The sequence below is a fragment of the Apaloderma vittatum genome, unplaced genomic scaffold, assembly GCF_000703405.1.
Source record: "Apaloderma vittatum isolate BGI_N311 unplaced genomic scaffold, ASM70340v1 scaffold3157, whole genome shotgun sequence".
Lineage (NCBI taxonomy): Eukaryota > Metazoa > Chordata > Aves > Trogoniformes > Trogonidae > Apaloderma > Apaloderma vittatum.
In genome coordinates this window covers 45042-64344 of record NW_009724356.1, presented here as the reverse complement: position 1 = coordinate 64344, position 19303 = coordinate 45042, and the positions used below count along the sequence as shown (strand labels likewise).

Genomic DNA, 19303 nt, shown 5'->3' with positions numbered 1-19303 from the left:
TTTTAGTTTTAGGCGTTTCTTTTGCAGTATTCTCAAGCAATGTTGTAGTTGTCACTAGGCACGTTTTCGTGCAGGGCTTTTTTTTCTTTTTAGAGGGGTCCGATCGTATTTGCGTGCTGTGGTTACCATTGGGGAAAAAAATCACCTTTGAAATATGATTTGGATTTTATTCTTATTCTTTTACAGAATTTAGGAATCTATGTGGATTCTTAAATTTACTTAGAATAAATATACATATTTTAAAATGTCAAAGGCGTAGTGTAAGCATGTCTTGTAGAATGACGCAACTGGTTAGAGGTAAATGCATGAATTAGTGTATGGGTTTAAAGATGTAGTATTTTGTTTATTATGGGTCTGGGGAAGAAAACTCAAAGTTTGTAAGCCATATTAACCATGCATATCTCAATTTTTCAGAGGATGGCCAGTATTTTCTAAAGGTCCTCATACCTAGTTATGCTGCTGGATCTATAATTGGGAAGGGAGGACAGACAATTGTTCAGTTGCAGAAAGAGACTGGGGCCACCATCAAGCTGTCTAAATCCAAAGATTTTTACCCAGGTAGGTGCAAAAATTAGCCAATTCTTTATTTTTTAAATCCCAAGGGATGTTTGTATGTGTTAGTGTTTCGTAAAGTGACGACTGAGCTTCCAGTGCAGCTGGAAGCATTGTTTCTCAGAAAACTATGCTGCAAAGTGCAACAGTGAATATAAATGTTCTGTCCTGGTGTATGGAATGGACTGGGCACTAACTGCTTGAATTATGTTTAAAGATGTTTACAGTGTTTCTGCCGAAAAAAATATTATTTTCATTAATGTTTTGATTGCTTTGGGTTTTAGTTTTTCTTAAGAAATAAAAATCTAGCAAAGGAACCAACTTGACAGCTGGCGTAAAAATAATTGTTCGTTTGAAGTTTCCAGACATTGTAATGACAATTAAGCTAGAATGAGTAAAAATGAGAGGCTGCCTCTTAAAGAATGGGCCATTTACTTTAAATCCATTATGTACCTTCTTTCTGCTTCACTGCTTTGTTCACTGGCTCTGGAGTGAAGTAAAGAGGACAAGTGCTGCTCTTTAGGTATTCTTTATATTATGTTTATTATGATGGTGGAAAAAATCTGTTATAAAAGAGAAATACTTTGGATGAATAAAGAAATGAGTGTTTTATATCAGTTGCACAAGAAAGGCGGTTCTAATGTTTGTGTATAACAATAATAAATACCTGATTTAGCATTTCTTCTTTATAAGATTTCTGAGGAGGGAGTCTTACGTAATGATATACAAGATTTTAGCTTCTGCAATTGGATAATCACGTCTTTCCTGAAGAGGAACGAATTAGCATTCTGCAATTGAACTTTGTTCTAGAGGACTTTTTAAAAACTGCCACAAAATAATTAAATAACCAACACTCATTTTGGTGTTTTGATTTTGCTGTTTTGAAGAATAATCGGTGATTTAGAGTTGACTAGCTGTTGCTGACTTTTTTCTGTTGGAAAAACAAGAGCTGCTTTGCATTTGATCTAGTTTAACAAGATGACTGAGTTCTATGAAATAGCAAAGGCAGTTGTTATGGATGTAAACAGAACACTAACGCTGGAGTATTTAGCTTTGCAATCCTCTAACTTTAGTGTCAGGCAGAAGTGGGTAATTTTTTATTAATGGGAGAGATTGTGGTCTATTTACAATGCTGATTGTTGATGTGGAAATTATAATGCACCTGTTGTACATCTCCTTAACGAATGTACTTTATGATATTTAAATGTCAGAGGTTAAAGTCATGCATGTAGATTTTTCCTGTTGAAAAATACAGCTTATTAACTGCTGCTTGTTGTCTTTGAGGTGCTTTTTTTTTTTCTTCCCGTTTTTCCTTTTTTTTTAGACAGTTATTAAAAATGATCCTTTATTTTGAAAGGTATGTTAGAGTGGAAAAAATCAATGTAGAATTGTGAAAACTCTTGGAAGAAATAAAGGCATTCAAAAGAGCCTGATTGCAGAATTAATAACATAATCTGGGTAAAGAGCCATGATAGTAAATTAAATTCACTGTCAATAGATGAAAATGAAATAGATTTTCTGCATTATACATGAGGTGGTATCAGATATGCAAGGATGTTACAGAAAATTGGTGTTTATGAAGAATATTCCAAATACTAAATTACAAGCCTTTTCATTTTACTACAGTTTATTTACACTCACTTGGAAAGGACGCTCCAAAGATTAGATCTTTTGTTCAGTGCTCTAGCATAGTTCTTCTGTTTTCTGATTAAATCAGAATTACACATTTTTTTGTGTAGCAAATTGTAAAGATACAGCAGTAGGAGCAGAAGAACCTCTGCGAAATAAAAATAAGCAAGCTAGAATGACATGAGTGAGAACGTTTGCGACGTGAACACGTTCTCTTTTAAAATCAGTAGTGATAACAGAACGAGGGCAGGGAGGCTCAAGCGGTTTCGCTGTAACAGGTGCAAGTGAAGTTCCAGTTTGACTTCCCACCGTCAGCTTGGACCGTGCAGCCACGCTGTGCTGTACAGAAAAGGAGGGTTTTACAGAAGTAGCGGCTGATACCTGCTGGAGCGTGGGGCAGGGATGAGAGCTGCCTTCGCGGGTGGCTCGCGCTCGTTACTGGTTCTGTTTGCGTCTGACCACCAGCCCAGGGAATTTTCGGAGGTCCTGACATTCCCCGAGCTGATGGCTTTTGGGTTTCTTCCAGCCTCTCGTGCTCATATAGCATTAGCTAATGCAAACCTGGTGAAATAGCTAAGGTGAAGACATGCTTTATTTTTCTTACGAAGTTTCTTGGGCTATTTTTCTGTTTCCTAATGGAATTAGCTAGTCTGTACCTCTGATGCTTGTGACTATAAATGTGTTTAACGTACGTTTTGCTGTAGAGTGTTCTCTTGCCGAAGCTTCTGTGAAACTGTTCTGTATTTCCAAAAAGTTTTAGCACAGGCTGAGAAAGTTGCTGTTTGGAAAGGAGGAAGTTGGTTGTAACCCAGAAGTCATGAGTAGTTCGTGTGATCTAATAGTGTTCTTTTTTTTTCCTCTGTGATATAGGACTTCAGTATGCAGACTGGTTTCTGTTGGGATTATTTTTGTGCGTCAAAAGGTGACATAATTACTGAAGAATTATATGGCAGCTCTAATTGCAAGAAATTGAAGGAAAAAACCAGCTTTGCATTGAACATTTTAGTTTACAAAATAGGAAGTAGTATATAAATACATTGCCATCCACTACAGTCTTTTTTTTTGAGTGCACAATTTATTGTTCTCTTTTCAGGTTACCAACTGACTTTTTCTAATTGTCTGGACTCCTGCAATTTGACTTTGGTTATTATGTTTAGATTACCCCCTGATTCTTTTCAGTTGAGGCTTGTCCCTCTAGATTAGTGGAAGTGAAATTAAAATGGCAAAATATGCCCTACTTTTAAACTAAATGGTGCTGATCTTTTCTGCAGAGAAGTACAGAGTGTGTCAATACTAGTAGGTTCTGGTCCAAAACCGAAATACAGCTGTAGCCATGCTACTTTAATATTAATGAAGTGAGCTTCATAAAGAAAGTAGCTACTCTCTGAAGTTATTTTAATGTATGATTTTAATTTGAATAATGCAAAAAAAAAGAGTTTCTATGATATTAAGCTCTCATTGTCTTATCTGTTTCTCCATTTTGAATTATAGTGAGCGCTGGACTGAAAACTACTCTGGACATATGTATTTTTTTCCATTGCAAATGCTGGCGCGGGCTCCTGCCTGCTTTCTCTCTCTCCCCCACCCCCTCTCTGCTCCTGCCTCAGTCTCTCTCTCACACACACACACGCCCAAAATTATGTTACATCGCATCGTGTTGTTTATCTTGCAACGGGATCTTGCCTGCTCTGAACTTGGTACTTGAGTGAATTTGAGCTCGGTCAGTGTTTTTCAATTTATGTGAATGTGAAGTCATGTGTGTACTGAAATTAGATCATATTAAGAGGGGAGATTAATAAAAGCATAATTAAATGGGGATAAGGTTTTACTGCTTTTAACAATAGATGAGCTGTGTTGTTTTAATAGCAGATTTCTAATCAGTAGTGATCTAAATGCTTGGAGGATACAAAAGGTGGGAGCTTCCTCTCCCACCTTGTAGAGTGTTTCAAGTGTTGTGTGGCTGTGTTGTGTTTTTACCAGATGACTTGTATTTGAGATGTTCTGTGTTTGAATATCAGATATTTTTGAAACATGCCCGTATTATGAGAGATAGTCTAGATAATCCTTGTGCAAGCGCCCTTTTGAAAAGTGTCTTATTCTGACTTTTAAACACCCTTCAGACACATTGAATATGTAAGTAACAGAACTTTACAGGAATTTATAACTAAAAAATTCACTTTCTAGCTTAATTACTCTCGTTAAACTGTTAGGAAGGGGGAAGGTATAACACATCAAGCTGTTTCACCATTATTTCCTTTATATAATAAAGGGATTGTCATGTTAATTTAGCACTCTTAAAAATAACCTAAGACTAATAGGGAAAAGAATCTGTTTTAGAAAGCAACACTCAAAATAATGTTGAGGTGAAATACTGCTTTTTCAAATATGGAAGAGAAAAAAGAGTAATGGAGTTAGAAGCGAGAATGGCGTCAGGCATTAGCTGTCTGTTGTCATGGTTCCTTGAGGACGGTTTGTCATGCATCAATAAATGCATCTCACTTTCATTCTCGATACTTTTATTTTTCTAAAGTGTTAACATTAGCTGATTAGAGACTTCATAAGTATATATCTAAGATTTTAATGTTCTGCTGTAAACATTTACTTATATGAGTGACTTCAGGGATACTGAGACTGAGGAAATGACTAAACAGTGAGTAGAGATTTCAGAGGTGCAGTCTAGAGCTGTGTGGGTTTTTGAAGTAATCACTGATCTTTCTAGTAGTTAAAAAAAAAAAAAGACCAACCACCAAAAACTCTGGAGTGTTGATTGCCAGCTGTTCAGAGAGATAATTCTCAGTTGAACAGTTGTCTGTTGCCTGGTTACTGGAGCAGAATAAAAAAAAGTTAGCTTGTTAGCTGGCAGATCTTTAGAATTTTACAGTTAAAAGGAAGCTGAAACTGAATTTCTAACTTGGTATGATCCTCGTATTGTTCCATATCTAACTCACCCAGTGTACTGTCACTTAGCAGCTTCCCATCTGATAGGCTTAGAGAAATTTCGAGTAGAAGTTTAAGAAGAAATTTTGCACTGATTTCTTCTATGTGCAGGGGCCTATTCATGTTGATGTGTGAATAAACTTTGACATAGTAAATGGCTTCCTTTCGCAAGAAAGTGCTGTGCCTTTGTCTTGTATAAGGAAGGTTTAAAACAGCTTGGGATAGATTTGGAATGGTTGGTCTGAACTGAACTAACTAGAGGTGCACTTGTTTGGCAAAATAAAGAACAAAGCAAGGGTAGCTGTTGTCATGTGGAAATGCCATGTTTAGTAATTTTCGTCTTTCTTATGATTGCTTTTGACAAATTTTCAATATAATTGAAAACCAAATTACTCTCACTAGATTAGAAAGCTGTGTAGATGAAGGTGCCATATTGTTTTTGGGTAAAGTTGAGATTTCTGGGAAGTAATTATTCATTAACAATATCTATTTTCTGGACTCATGCATTCTGGACAAACCCCAAACCCAAGAAAAGTAGCCCAAGTTGGTATGTACTGAAAATGTTAAAATTTCCTCTTTCACAAAACTTAAAATTTCTGTATAGTACTTTGATGGTATTTTGTGGGTAGATCCACGTTCTAATAGGTGTCTGTCAGGACGTGGTCTTGGAGCTAATATTTCAAAAATAGTAATGGGAAATGTCCAAGTCTCTTGATCTTTTTCCTCTTTTCCTTAGTGCAGTAAAAGAAGCACGTTCTCACTTTTCTTAATGGGTGCAACCTGCAACAAGCAATATGTTTTTCAAATACTCTTTGATCTTGTTTCTTCTTTAATTAATTACATTAACTTAGGTCTTGTCTTCAGTAGTCGACTGCAGAATTTATTTTGTCAGCGCTCAGTAGCTTTGTGGCCAGGGGAGAAACCCTTGGATTTAGTGAATTTTTTAGACTAACTTTTAGAAAGGGAGCGGGGAGGGGTTTGGGAGGAGGGCTTGCGCCCGATTTCTGTCTTTGGGTGCAGCTCTAGCGTAAGGAAGTTGGGCAACATCTGTAAGGGTCTGCCAGGCAGACATCTCTCTGGGACTCCTCGGTGCATCCAGCAGCAGGTGCAGTCAGCTTTGCAGTCCGTCCTGAGAAGAGGTTGGTTTGGTTTTTACCATTTATCGTAGGCCAGTGGGAGTTGAGGCCTTGCTGAGGAGCGTGGTGGTGTCAGTCGGCCCGTGCTGGAATGCCGCAGGTAACTGGGCTGGGCTGGGGCGAGCCGTGGCAGTGTGCTTCTCACGTTGCACTGCAGCTGCTCTTGATCTTAATTAACCTGACCCTCAGAGGCTGCAGTGTCAGGGTATAGAACGCAAGACACGTAGAAATGGGAAGGTGGTTTTTTCGACTCTGGTTGATGGTCGTGTTTCTAGGTAGGCCTTTTGGTTTTCTGAATGGATTCATTCTTAATGTGCTCCCATCTAAAAGCGTAACGCATTTTTCCTTTTTATCAAGTGTGTCTGTGGAGTAATGAAGCTGATAAAAGTGTTTTTGAAATGTCATCATTATAATGGACTTAGGAAAAATATTTGTGTTTATTCTAACAACAAATACAATTGTCTGTAAATGAAAAGAGTTCTGTTGTTTGTGTCTGGTATGAATTTCTGGTGTAGTGGGATGTGCTCGGAGCTCGTGCTGGCTAGCTCAGTGTTGTGATTCTTTTATGGATTTCTAGTAACATGGAAACATGTAAAATTGGAGTTTGGCATTTGGAATAAATGGGTGTGCTGTGCATGTGTTAGACTATTAATTTACTGTAGATCTGTTACTGTCTTCCTGACTATATGACATGGCTTTAGGAAGCTCTGAGGTTTCTTCCAGTCACCCCAGCATTCAGGGCCATTCAGTCTTTCTGTCCTCCCAAAGGAAATACCAAACCAGGGTTTAGCCTAGAGGTCTTTTAAACGTCACATTATAGACTTGCAAGGTTCTACTCCATCCTGTTTTTGTTCTGATTTCAGGGATATCTGCATCCCACTTTGTGATTATTCATAGCAATATAAGGACTGACTACATTGCTTGTATTTTCATTTAGAAGTAGATGGACAATTGTCAGGTGCTCTGTTTTAGATTTCCCCTATATTTAATATAAATATTAAATATTTTAGTAGATAATAAAATGACAACTATCTAAATCTCCATCCCTTCATATTAGCTTGTTTTCACTTTAACATATTTGATAATTAGCTATGGTTGAATCTAATTGGGGTTTACTTAATATTAAAAGTTCTGTTCTTGATTATAGCCAGGCATTAAAATTCATTTGTAAGTACTTAACTGGTCAGTTTAAGGCAGTATTTGGAAACATTTATGGAAGTCCTAGAATCACAGAATCCTGGAATGACCTAGGCTGGAAGGGACCTTAGAGATCACTTAATCCAACCTGCCTGTCAGCTCCCAACTATACAGTGCTAACTTTTCAATATGAATTTCTTAGTCTTTGACTGAGGCTGTTAAGAGCCATGCTGTTCTTGGCTTCTGAATTGTGATAAATTTTGTGCAAGATTTAAGTGTTTTGCGTGATTGATGGACAAAATTGTCTCCTTCATGAAAGGCCAGAGAGAACAGGTTGGTGTATGAGGGAGCTGATGTAAATAACCGGCCGTGTGGCCAGACGCACTTGGAAGGACGTTGTTACTAGGGACCAGGTTTAAAGTTATACATTGGTAACATGAATGATCTGGGGTCAGATCCCTTGTAAGTGAGGAAGAGATACCCCTGTCAGCTTACGTACGTGAAGGTCATGGTGTGACGTTAGCGTTTGTTGGGTATAAACAAGCATGAATTTCAGACAAAGTTTCGTATTTGCCTGGTCTTGTAGGTTTTGATTGTGAAAAGACTAAACATCTGTTTTTCATCATTGATCTCTCACTGCATCCTGCAGGGCCTGTCATCTCAGCATTGACAGGATCAGATGAAAAATACAATCGATGTGTTGACATTTTTTTGAGAATCACTCAGGTAAGATTACTTGTTATACAGAACTACAGTGAAATTCATGGCTGCTGCTAATGTTTCACCAGTTGGAGCCTTTGCATTCTCAATCATTAATTAAATTAGATACCGAGGTTCTCTGCATGTTCCCTTGTTTCTATTTTAAAAGCACTTTTTGTGCCTTGCTTAGTGCCATTTAACTCTCTTGTAATTTCCCACATAAAGAGCTTCACACATTTGTACTATTTTCCTCCACTTCATAGAGTGGCACCTGTTTGCTTGAATCAAGAACCATAATGCACACCTCCAAAGCTCTTGGAAGATTTGTATGTACATGTATTTTATTTTAAGTACTTCTTTTTAGTTCTTTTTAGATTCTTCCTTGGTAATATGGGGAAGGAAATTCTCCATAGAGAACCACATAATCAGAGGCAGCAGCAATTTATCTTCCTAACGTGTTCTAAGCTCTGATTTTCGAACTGTACCTGAAAAATTACAAATATATGACTGTAGAGTCTTTCTTTTTTTAGAATACAATTTATGTGAATGGAAAAGTTTATATGCACTGGAAAAGTAGGCAATGGCATGTGCCCATTCAGTCAGCTTTGAGCATCTAGTGTGCTTCTGGACTTAGAACTGCCGGAGTGTGTTCCCAGGGAGCTGGGCAGTGAGTATCATGGCTGGGAGGAAAGGGGGAGGGAAGAGCAGTTGGACCATATGCCAAGTTGGAGCCTGATCTAGCTGAGGTTTACGTTTTTTTGCCCATCTGTAACCTGGCGTTAGGAAATGCCGGAGCGCAGGTAGACCGGTCTATTAGAGCAGTAGCAGCAGCAATTCAGGTGCTACAGCAGATACAGTTTTGGCAGCACTATTGAGCTGGAGTTAGAGACTATTTGCTTTATTGTAATCTGGCAGCTACAAACAGTTTTCCTGAGGAACACATGCATCAAAAAAAAAAAAAAGCAATAGATGGCTTTTTTAGCAGTTTAATGACCTGGATTTGAAGAAAACTGTGGAACAAGAGAGGCTCTTCTGGCATTCTGTCTGTGCTGATTTTCAAAGGTCTGCAGTGAAACGCTGCTCCTGGATGCCTTAAAGCTTTATAAACATGGTCTGTTGCAGTGAGAAGTGTTAGACATAGAACTTGTATGGGGTTTGTTTTCTGTCTTGCATGTGTGTGCACACTTCTTCATTCTTTGTGTATCTTCTACTTACTGTATTAGATGAACACTTGGCAACTGTCAGTCTAAAGTAAAAATTGAGTCTTTTACTGTGCAGTGCAGCACACCTAAGTCTTTTGTTAAGTTTTTGTTAAGATTATTCTTTCTCAAGCAGCACACAATATCTAGTTAGTGAAATGCTCAAAAAACAAAAGGAAGTGTCAAATTATCAAAGACTATTCATTTTTTTTCCCAGGTATGTAAGTTTTTGTGGTTGTGTACAGATGAGTAATGACAAGTGTTCATCTAGTATTTGCACTGCTTTTAACAATAATAAAATAGATACCTTATAGTTTTATACACTGTCTAGTTTTGTGTGTATATACATCTATGACTAGCTGTTCTAGTAAGTGCCAACATGATACATTATATGAATAAATTATTTTTTTCTAATTGATTGATCCCAAATAACCAGAAAAAAGATGGGACAATTGTGTGTTAAGCAGGTAAACTCTAAGACTGGACAGAAAAGAGTGTCTGTAAAAAGAAATTTCCCTTGTGTAACCAGTAGCTTTTCATTTTGCTTGAGTTCAGCGTGACTCTTTTTCTCTAAATAATTAGTATTTAGAAGATAACAAATAGTTCCTAAGGTAGCCAGATTTTAAATCATTTATGTTGTTAAAAAATATGAAGTGTATGTCAAAATCCACGTGTAGCTGCTAGCCTCAGAGCTTTACTCTTGAATATTCTTGATGAGAAAAAAGTCAATGAAAAGGGCAGCTATATTTGTCCTTCTTTAGGTTTCCTGTACCATTTAAAAACAAAACCCCTTCAGTTTATGCAAGTGTTTTATAACCTTCTAGTTTTAGAGACATAGAGTGGATAGTGGAAGCAAGGTCAGTGTTTGAATTTATACCTATTTAATTTTAATTTTTATTTCAGTTTTTAAATGCTGCTTTGATTAGTACCTAATCATTCTCTTCTTTCTGTGTTATCTTTTCCAACGGCTCATGTTTTTCATAGTACTGACCGTTGGAATGGGTGTGGGTTTTGGTGCTCAGAAGTAGTTCCAAATCTGTCCTTCGCGCTTTGTTAGCTTCACACTTTCTGATCCGGAGGACGCGGACGTGAGAAGGCCACAAAATTCACTCCTCCGTAATTGTAAAATAGGTACCTTGATCTTTCCCTTCTCCAACAGTCATACATGTGCTCAGAATGACGAAAAATAAGCTCTCATTGTGTATCCACTTCTCATCCTTTTTGATGGAATAGCTTACTGTGGTGCGTCAATGACCGCCATGCTTTTCCTCCGTAATTGTAAAATAGGTACCTTGATCTTTCCCTTCTCCAACAGTCATACATGTGCTCAGAATGAGGAAAAATAAGCTCCTCATTGTGTATCCACTTCTCATCCTTTTTGGTGGAATAGCTTACTGTGGTGTGACAATGACCACCATGCTTTCAGGAACTTGTCAAGTTGCATCTTGTGCAAAGTTTTTTGTGCGTGCTCTTTTGTAAAGAAATCTCTGCTTGTAAACTTTGGGAGCTTTATATTTGCAGTTTGAAGATCATTGATTTTCTTTTTCATTATTTATTTATCTTTTAGTATTTGGCTTAGTGCTGGAATGGCCAGTTTTGATTTGGGTACCTTGTTTCTCCCAATACAAACTTCCAGAAGTCATGACAACAATTTATGAAGAGTTACCATATTTCACCTGCAATTAAAATTTAACGACCTTTTTCTTAAAATATGCATGTAGTTAAATGGGCTCCTAAGATAATGCAGAGATTTCTTTCTGTGGAATGTTATTGCATAGGAGGTCAGAATAGGTGATCGTAATCCTCTTGATAGTAGCAAGCATGAGTGTGTCTTAATTTGGATGGGTTTTCCCTGTCAAAGATTCTATGAAGGCAAAACTACGAAAGCGTTCAAGGGGTTGGTGTGTAAATTAGTGTCTGTTAGATGAGGTTTTCCCATTGTAAAGCTGATGGTATTTGATATTCAGGTCAGGTATGCTTAAAACTGAAAGTCTTTCAGGAACTAATATACATTTCATATTTGTGGTATGACCTGCTTCAGTAGGTCTAGAAAGAGGTTTAATGTTGCAATGCTAATTTAGAGAAGTGCTATTAGTAGTTGTCTGCTGAATTGTGATGCAGTTTATTGGCAAACCAGGGTAGAATAGGGGCATATTTAGCGGGAAGTAATCCCAGTTTATGAAGAAGCAGATGTCTGAACTGTAGTACGGATTCAGATCCGTAGATATTCTGGTATCCTTGTAGGTGAGTCTGTATGCAGAGGGAAAGACCAAGATACCTTAGGACATTTGAGGAGACTTTATTCCCTCATATTAAATAATTTTTGAAGTTTTGCTCTACTCTAAGCAGGCTGTGTTGTGTTAATCCCTTGAAGAGTACAGCAGTTCTCACATAGCATATATATGCCCTATTCTAAGGGGATTGTCACTTTCCCAATTTCTTTTTCTCTTACTCAAAAGCGAAAGATGATTTTCATATTGGATTTCTGTATAAATATTTCTTCTGGGTAGAAATAACTTAACTGATGTCATCTGCTTCAAGGTGTGAGATATCCCCTATGCTTGACCTCTTCCATGGGAGAAATTGAGCAATCTTACTGGATAGGCCATCTTAGAAATGCTGGAGATTGTTAGAAAGATATTTAACAAAAAAAAATACTACGTCTATGTTACTTATTAAAAAAGAGACAGTGATTCAGTCCTGACAAGTACATAATTTCAATTTTTAATCTTCAGGTTGTTTTTTAGAGCTCTGAATTTTCCCTCTACAAGCCTTTAAATTCTGAATCTCAGAGTAACAGTTTAGCATGTTTGAAGCACTGGAAAATTTGTACTTTATTTTATAAGCAGTTTAACATGTCTTTTTTACTTCTCCATTTACACTTGATGTTCAGAATGGGAATTCTGCCAGTAAAATATAACCATCACTCTGAATTTAGGTTTTTGTGGTAAGTAAAACTTCCCGTTTTTAGATAGGATGAAGATTCTTGGAAGTAATCAAAACCTGACTAATTGTTTCCCGTTCTTTGTGTTGCTTGAGATCAAATATTCCGCTGAAGTTGAGCATTTCTTAAAGTTGTCCAAACTCATTTTGTGTGTGGGTTAGTACAGTGCAATACAGTTCTTCTGTCTTTTCAGTGCTGATGTCTTATTACTTTTGGCTAAAAAGGAGTACAAATCCTTCTTCTTGTATCGTAAACATGAGGGCTGAAAATAAGAATTTCTGTCCTATTTGCCACTGTCTGCCAGGAAAACAAATGGAGACCACTCCTAATAAGGCAGTAAAATTCCTGGCAGTTTCTGTATACAAACATTAAATTCGTGTAAGTACTCAATTTACATGAGATCTAGATGATTCCAGTTTGGTTAAGTCTTTTGGTGAAAAACTTTCTAAAGGCTCTCCTCTGTTCTAGCACAGGAAGGTTTTGTTTTCTTTTTCCTGGTGCCCAGCTATGGTAGTTAACATTTACCGCTGCCTTTTCCTCTGAGCAGGGGTGTGTTCTCACAGGTTTCTAGCCTTGCAAGTGCTTTTAATTGAACTTTTCTTGTCTGCATAAAGCTGTTTGAATTTCTATTTTGAGATTTCTTTCTTACTACATACAATTTTAATATTGTAAATGGTTAATATAGTAAATGATGAGTACAGGAATAATGCATGCGCTTTGGTGAGGATCATGTACAATGCCTTTGCAGTTACAAACAGATGTTTATTAAAAATAGGTATATAATACAGATTATCAGTATGAACTTGCCAAATATGCATGTTCTCCCCTTTTGGCATAAGAGATTTATAGCTTTTGTTTTAGTTTACGGTCTCTTTGCAAGAAGAATTACATTGTTTTGAAAGTTTCTTTCAATTTTTAATGCAAAAATGCAACCCGTTAGTAATGCCTAAAGCAGGACAAATGATAAAAACTTATTGTATGTAATCAGTAATGTTTGTAATTGTCTCATTCTTTGGCTTTGCTTAAAAACGCGGCTGGATTTTGTGATATTAAAAGAATAATTCTGCGTCTTTATGTATAGACTGGCTTTTTAATATATTTGTAAATCTGTTCGGTAATTCCATGTAGGCAAATACTGGCTTTATGTTAATGTATGCCAGTCTTGCTAAAAGGTCCATTTTAAAAGAGAAGCGTTGGGTCTAATCCAGATTCAGTTGCAAATCCTCTTCAAACTAAACATTTTCTAGAACGTTTCCGTTGGCAAATAATGGCTTGTTAGAAGCATTAACTTTTTCTTTTGTTCCAACGTGGTTGCTTTGTACTAGTTTTGAAAGGTGGAAATCAGAATTTAAGAAGTATGAAAGTGACTGGATTATCAAAAATTATCTCCTAAAAATAGTGAGAAGGACTCTGTGTAATCTAATCTGAAATGTTAGAAGTTATAGTTAAACTTTCTAAAATAAATTCCAGTGAAATATTGGCACTTTGACTTAAAATATTGATAATTAAGTCAAATTGTCTTATTTTTGCTTATTATTCCACAAATGTTTTGATTTATCTTTTAGGAGGTTTGTTCGTACTTTTTATCATGGTAGAGACTGCACCGTGCTTTTCAATACAAAAGTGAATTGGAATACTTTGGGTTTTCCTATACTTTGGATAGTCCAGTTGCTTACACAAGCATTTGTTATTTTAAAAAACCCTTGCCCTAATTTGTTTATTGAAAATGAACTAAAAAATGAATCTAAAATGAACATAAAAATATTTTTTAATTTTCTACTTTAGTGTTCAAATTCTAATATCTGTCACATTATTTCAACAAAAAAATTAAACATTTTTGAATGTGTTTAATTTTAAGCTTAATGGAAACTTTCTGTATAGGTAATTGTAGACTCAAGGACTTAACGCTCATTTAAAAACAAATCGAAAAACTGAGAGGCACTTCTTAAACTTTTGTATGCTTTTTTTTTCTTTGTAATATGTCTTTTTAGAGTAAGGCATGATGTTCAAGTGTATCTTCATGTTGCTTGCTTTCTGTTGAACTAAGTTATCAGAAATACCACCTGAGAACTGAGGGGGACACTGGGCAGTGCAGTCGATGACTGGGTGGCCTATCTTCACCTTTCCTTCGTGTTCCTGAACAAGAACCAAAGTATTTGGAGTGGCTGTTTCAGAGTTGTTTGGTTACTAAGGTGTTAACTGTTAGTTTTCATGCACGTTTTGCTTTTTTTGCATGAGAATGCACGGTCCTGTTTGAGTTGCAAAAGAAGAGATTAAGATTATGTAATGTTTCATGGTAATGATGTGTGAGCTCTTCGCTTATTTACGCAAAGAAACATTAAAAAAAAATAATCCCTCTGAACAGCTGAAGTGACACCAAGCACCAGCTGAGGGATCTGAAATGAAATATTTTAGAGCATGATTTGTCTTGAGCTACAGTTAGAATGTGTGATTCTGCACTCGCGATTGTTCTGAGTGAGGTCAAATTGCACATGAAGCCGGAGCACAAGCGGGGTCTGTCTTCGCAGCAACTGATGTCTGCACACGTGCTCTTACACAGTCCTTCTTCATCACAGGCGAAACTGGGAGAATGACTAACTTGATTGTTTCATTTGTCCACTGTCATTTAAGACTTAATACATCAATAGGTGAGTTAACGACTTGAAAGGAAAAAATAAAAAGTGAAAATACTGACTTTGAGGAACTTGTTATTAAAATTCATTTTGCACCTTAACAATTTTAGCATTCTTATTAGTAAAATTTTATTAAAACATTAAAGAGACATGTTGCAATGTGTCTCTATTTTTTTCTCCACATGTAGTGTACTGCATGTTCAAAATACAATACTGATCTACTGGTATTATAAAAGACAGCATTTTCTGTTTTCAGATAAAATGGTGCATTTTGACACATTGTTTAAAAACTAGAACAGCTCTGCATATGAAAACACAAACTGTGATAATGAGATAGATATGCCATATGTGGTAGTTTAAGTTGGCATATATCTCAAATGGTGTGTTTAATGTGCTGTATTACTGGAATTAGTAATTTTACAGCTGAAAGCTGTTAATTCTGTTACACTGACTCCCTCCAGTCAACCTGCAGGTAATGATGGCAGACCTTTTTCTTTGCAAAGCCCTTCTTCAAGATAACTTCAAAATGAAGTTAGAAGCTGCTGTATTTTTAGTGGAATCTTTGACTAGGGTGTTTTCCCCATAATATTTTGGGCATTTCTAACTACTTTAGAGTTCTAAGACTTTTAAAAATAATGAAACAATTACTGTTGAGGGTTTGTCAGAATGTTTGCTGTAAGAAAATGGCAAGAAAGAAGAAAGGTCTGGGTTTTCCATATTCTACCTCTTTTTCTCGGTGAAGAACTTCCCCCTGTTTGTAAGTTAAGGCAGAAAAAGAAGAATTGTCGACGCTAAGCACTTGAGAATTGTTAAAGTCCTCACACCTCACCTTTCCAGGCCGTGTAGCTGAAATCACTGTGCAGGCAGAAATCGCTGGTCACACATGACAGATGTGTCAAGCGAGGAGGGAGCAGAACTTCCAACTACAACTGGGTATGGCTGGCCCTGCAGTTAATTTATTTTTTTTTTTTTTCTTCTTCATAGAGGCCTGTGTGGTGCTAGGCTTGAGATTTGTGACCAAAAGGGTGTTGACAACACGCAGGTGGTTCATCTGTTGCCGAGGGGTATTTGTGCAGTGGCAAGGCCTTTGTTGCCGACTCTGCCCACCCCCACAGGAGTAAGCCAGGGCATTCGCAAGGAGTTGAGAGGGGGACACCACCAGAGAGGTGACCTGAACTGAGGGAAGCCTTTCCATGCCATGTGGCGTTGTCCTAGCAACGGAGCAGAGAGGACGGGGTTTAGGTAGTGTTTTGCGCAGAGAGCAGCTGGGAAGTGGTCTGCCCGTGGGAGGTGGTGAGTGATTGCCTTTGCATTGCTTGTTTCGATTTTCTTCCTTCTTCTTCTTTTCCTTTTTTTATTCCACTATTTTGTCTTAACCTATGATTTTTCTAGCTTTTACTCTTCCAATTTTCTTCCCCCATCCTGATGGGCAGGGTGGTGAGGGAGTGAGTGAGCAGCTTGGTGAGCTTAGCTGCTAGCCAAGGTGAACCCACTACAGGGTTTTTTGACTTTTTTTGCATTGTGTAAACATTTTACCTTTCTAAAAATATAGAGGGGATGACAACACAGAACTTCACCCAGTTTTGTCTTGGTGTACTGGCAGACACTGTTAGAAGTTACAGCAATTAATTGTTTACAGCTCTGGATGCTTTAGTTCGGTCCTTGTCCATGTTCTCTTACATGGGTCATTCTTGGGGTGCTTCTGGGTTGAACGTTCAAAAGGAACATAGTGTAGAAGGCAACTGAGAGGTCTTTTGGGAAGCTAATTCAGTGAATTGTTATAAAGTAGATGTGGGAAGGACCTCATTGATTAGAGAATCTGGTTCTCTGCTCTCCTTCCGATAAACCGATAAAAAAATCTCATGATCATAGCCCTTTCAAGGCCTTCCATCTGCCCCGAAATTGAGGTGATGCTGCTCCACAAGTGAAATACAAGGGAAGAGTTCTGAATTGCCTTTACTTCCTGAAGAGATGTCTGAAATGAAACAAGATGAGGATGACAGAGGAAAATGTGACCAATGAGCTTGTGCCCTTTTGTATGAGATAACTCAAAGAAACTGGTGGGAAGGTAAAACTTTTACAGCAAAGTAAAGGGGTCATTTCTTTTTCCTTCATAAGATAAATGTAATTTAGTTAATGAAAAGAACTACTGTCCTTTTTGACAGGACTATTAATAGGAAATCGTACTCATACAATCATACTCTTGGGTCATTAAGTCCAATTCCATTTTTTTGTAGGTGGCTATAATTCACAACCTCAGTCTGTGGAAGTGCTTTTTAAGAGAAATAGGAACTTCTGAAGCAGTAGGATTTTGTCAGCACTGGAATTTGCTGCTCACTCTGTGGCCTTTATTTCTGAGTAGATGCATGATTCCTTTCACAAGAAACTAGTATTAAGCTAACTTTTTGGCTTTGACAAGTTCTAATTTAAGAGTCAGGTGACTCCAGGCATTGCAGCATGAATATCTGATCAAGTTCATAAATTAATGTGTGAGTCGAAAATGAGTTTTAGTGGTAATGAAAACTTTTGGAATTAAACATAACATTCTAGACAGATCACGATCACCTTTAAGCCAACCATACTTGATGCTAATTTGCATTAGATTGTGTTTATGTTTTCATTCCTGTTTTACCTGCTTCCCAGCCATTTTCAGGTTGGATTCCCTTCTATGTTTTTTCATACGCAACTTTTCGTTATGCTTAAAAATGTGTAACCCCTTGTCTCTGCTCTCCCCCAGCCTAAACTGAAAGAAGTCAAGTAGCTGAAAGCCTTAAGATTTTAATATCCTGTTGTTAATTGTGTCTCTGTTGTACATGGAGAGGCTGTGAAAATAACGTTGTAACGAGATGCTGAGACAGTTTGGTGTGAACAGGTCAGGGAGGAGGAGAGGGGTGATTTCCAGCCCGCGTTTGAAGAGGTTTGTGCCGTGTTCAGCTCTTTCACTGCCATTGATTGTAGCTACTCTGTAACCTCTCGGAGATTGCTCCTGCCACTGCTGTGGCAACCTTGAGAAGGGAGGGCGTGTTAGATTTGTTGCAGCTTTTTTGGAAAGGCAGGAAAGAAATCAAAGCAGTGCTTTTTCAACTCTAAAAATTCTGTCCCAAATTTAAATATTTGGATGGGATGAAATAGCTGCTTCTCTAGCTCAGTCTCAGTGAGTATTCAAATCAGGCTTCGAGCATCATGCACAGTAGTCTTCATGGAAAGAGACAGAACGTTTTATACTGGGATGGCTGTTGTATGGCTGTGCCAAGGGAATAATTGGGTGGTTTCACAGATAAATACGCCCACGTAGATGCAGCATGGTGCCCTGTTGGATACAGCGTGCCTTTTTGTTCCGGAGTTCGGTTATGACTTTCTTGTCCTTTCGGTATCCTTCACCTCGTCTTTCTTGCTCCCAATGGTTACGTTTTTGGTGTGACCTGCTCTGAAATCCAGTTTGGTGGAATTGCAGACTGATGATGATTTCTAGAAAGGGGACAAGAAAGTGGAAGTGGAAAGACAAAGCAGTTTCAAATACTTCAAGCAATGCTCATCCACTTGGTCTCTAAACCCCTCAGTAAAGATTTGGGAAAAGTTACCAACCTGTAAATTGGAATCTCAAGAAATTCCGTGTAGCCTCAGGGATTTTTCTGAAAGGAGAAATGGTATATTGTGAGGTTTTTTGATTGCCGTGGATCTGTGATGAATATTGTTTCATTAACCTTGAGGACTGGGGAAGGTTTTAATTTTTAGACTGTTTTAGTATGTTAGATACAAGATTTTTTTTCTTTTTAATTGAAAGTAAGTTTTGTTTTTAAAGTAGCTTTTGATAACAGTACTTTTGTAGAGGTTGGACTTTCTTTTGAACTTTGATTTGGCTGTCTTAAAACTGAGGAGGGACTGTTACTGTAGTTTTTAGCAATCTGTAAATTTCGGTGTGTAGCTGGATAAGAGAAGCAAAATATCTAAGTGGTAAGAACAATTGCTGTTGTGGTAATAGAAGAATTTTATAAGAAAATAAATTCTATTTTCAGGTTGTGTTGCAATAGTTTCATGCAGACTTTAAGTGGGGGGCTATTAAATCTAGATATTTCAGCACACAACAAAATTTGGCAGTTCTAAACTCTTAGAAATTTGTGTAAGAAGTAGTGCTAAGACAATTTTCAGAGTTACAAGTATTTCACAGTTCAAGGATTCCCATGTTCTGTATAAATCCAGAATGGAAATCTGACCTTTACCGCAGGGGATTTACTTGCCCAGTTGCTGTTCAGGAGGTGAGAACAGTTTTGGAATTAACTTCCTGTAGGATTGTGATGTGTATGTTTTATGTACACACCACTTGTGTTGGGATGACATTGGATGAGTATTTACAAACATGGAATAGTCTTGTTATACTTTTCTAAAATAAACTGTACAGAATTGATTTGATAAATTTTGTCATGAAAATTTGTGCCA

At 37.3% G+C, this 19303-nt stretch overlaps 1 long non-coding RNA gene across 1 annotated transcript in view; it reads left to right on the top strand.

Moving 5' to 3' along the window:
* The first annotated feature begins 413 nt into the window (after positions 1–413).
* Positions 414–19303, top strand: part of LOC104276213 — a 53858-nt gene continuing 34968 nt past the window's right edge. Inside the window, exon 1 of the long non-coding RNA XR_717838.1 lies at positions 414–558. This is a non-coding gene — a long non-coding RNA (uncharacterized LOC104276213). The remainder of the gene's footprint in view (positions 559–19303) is intronic.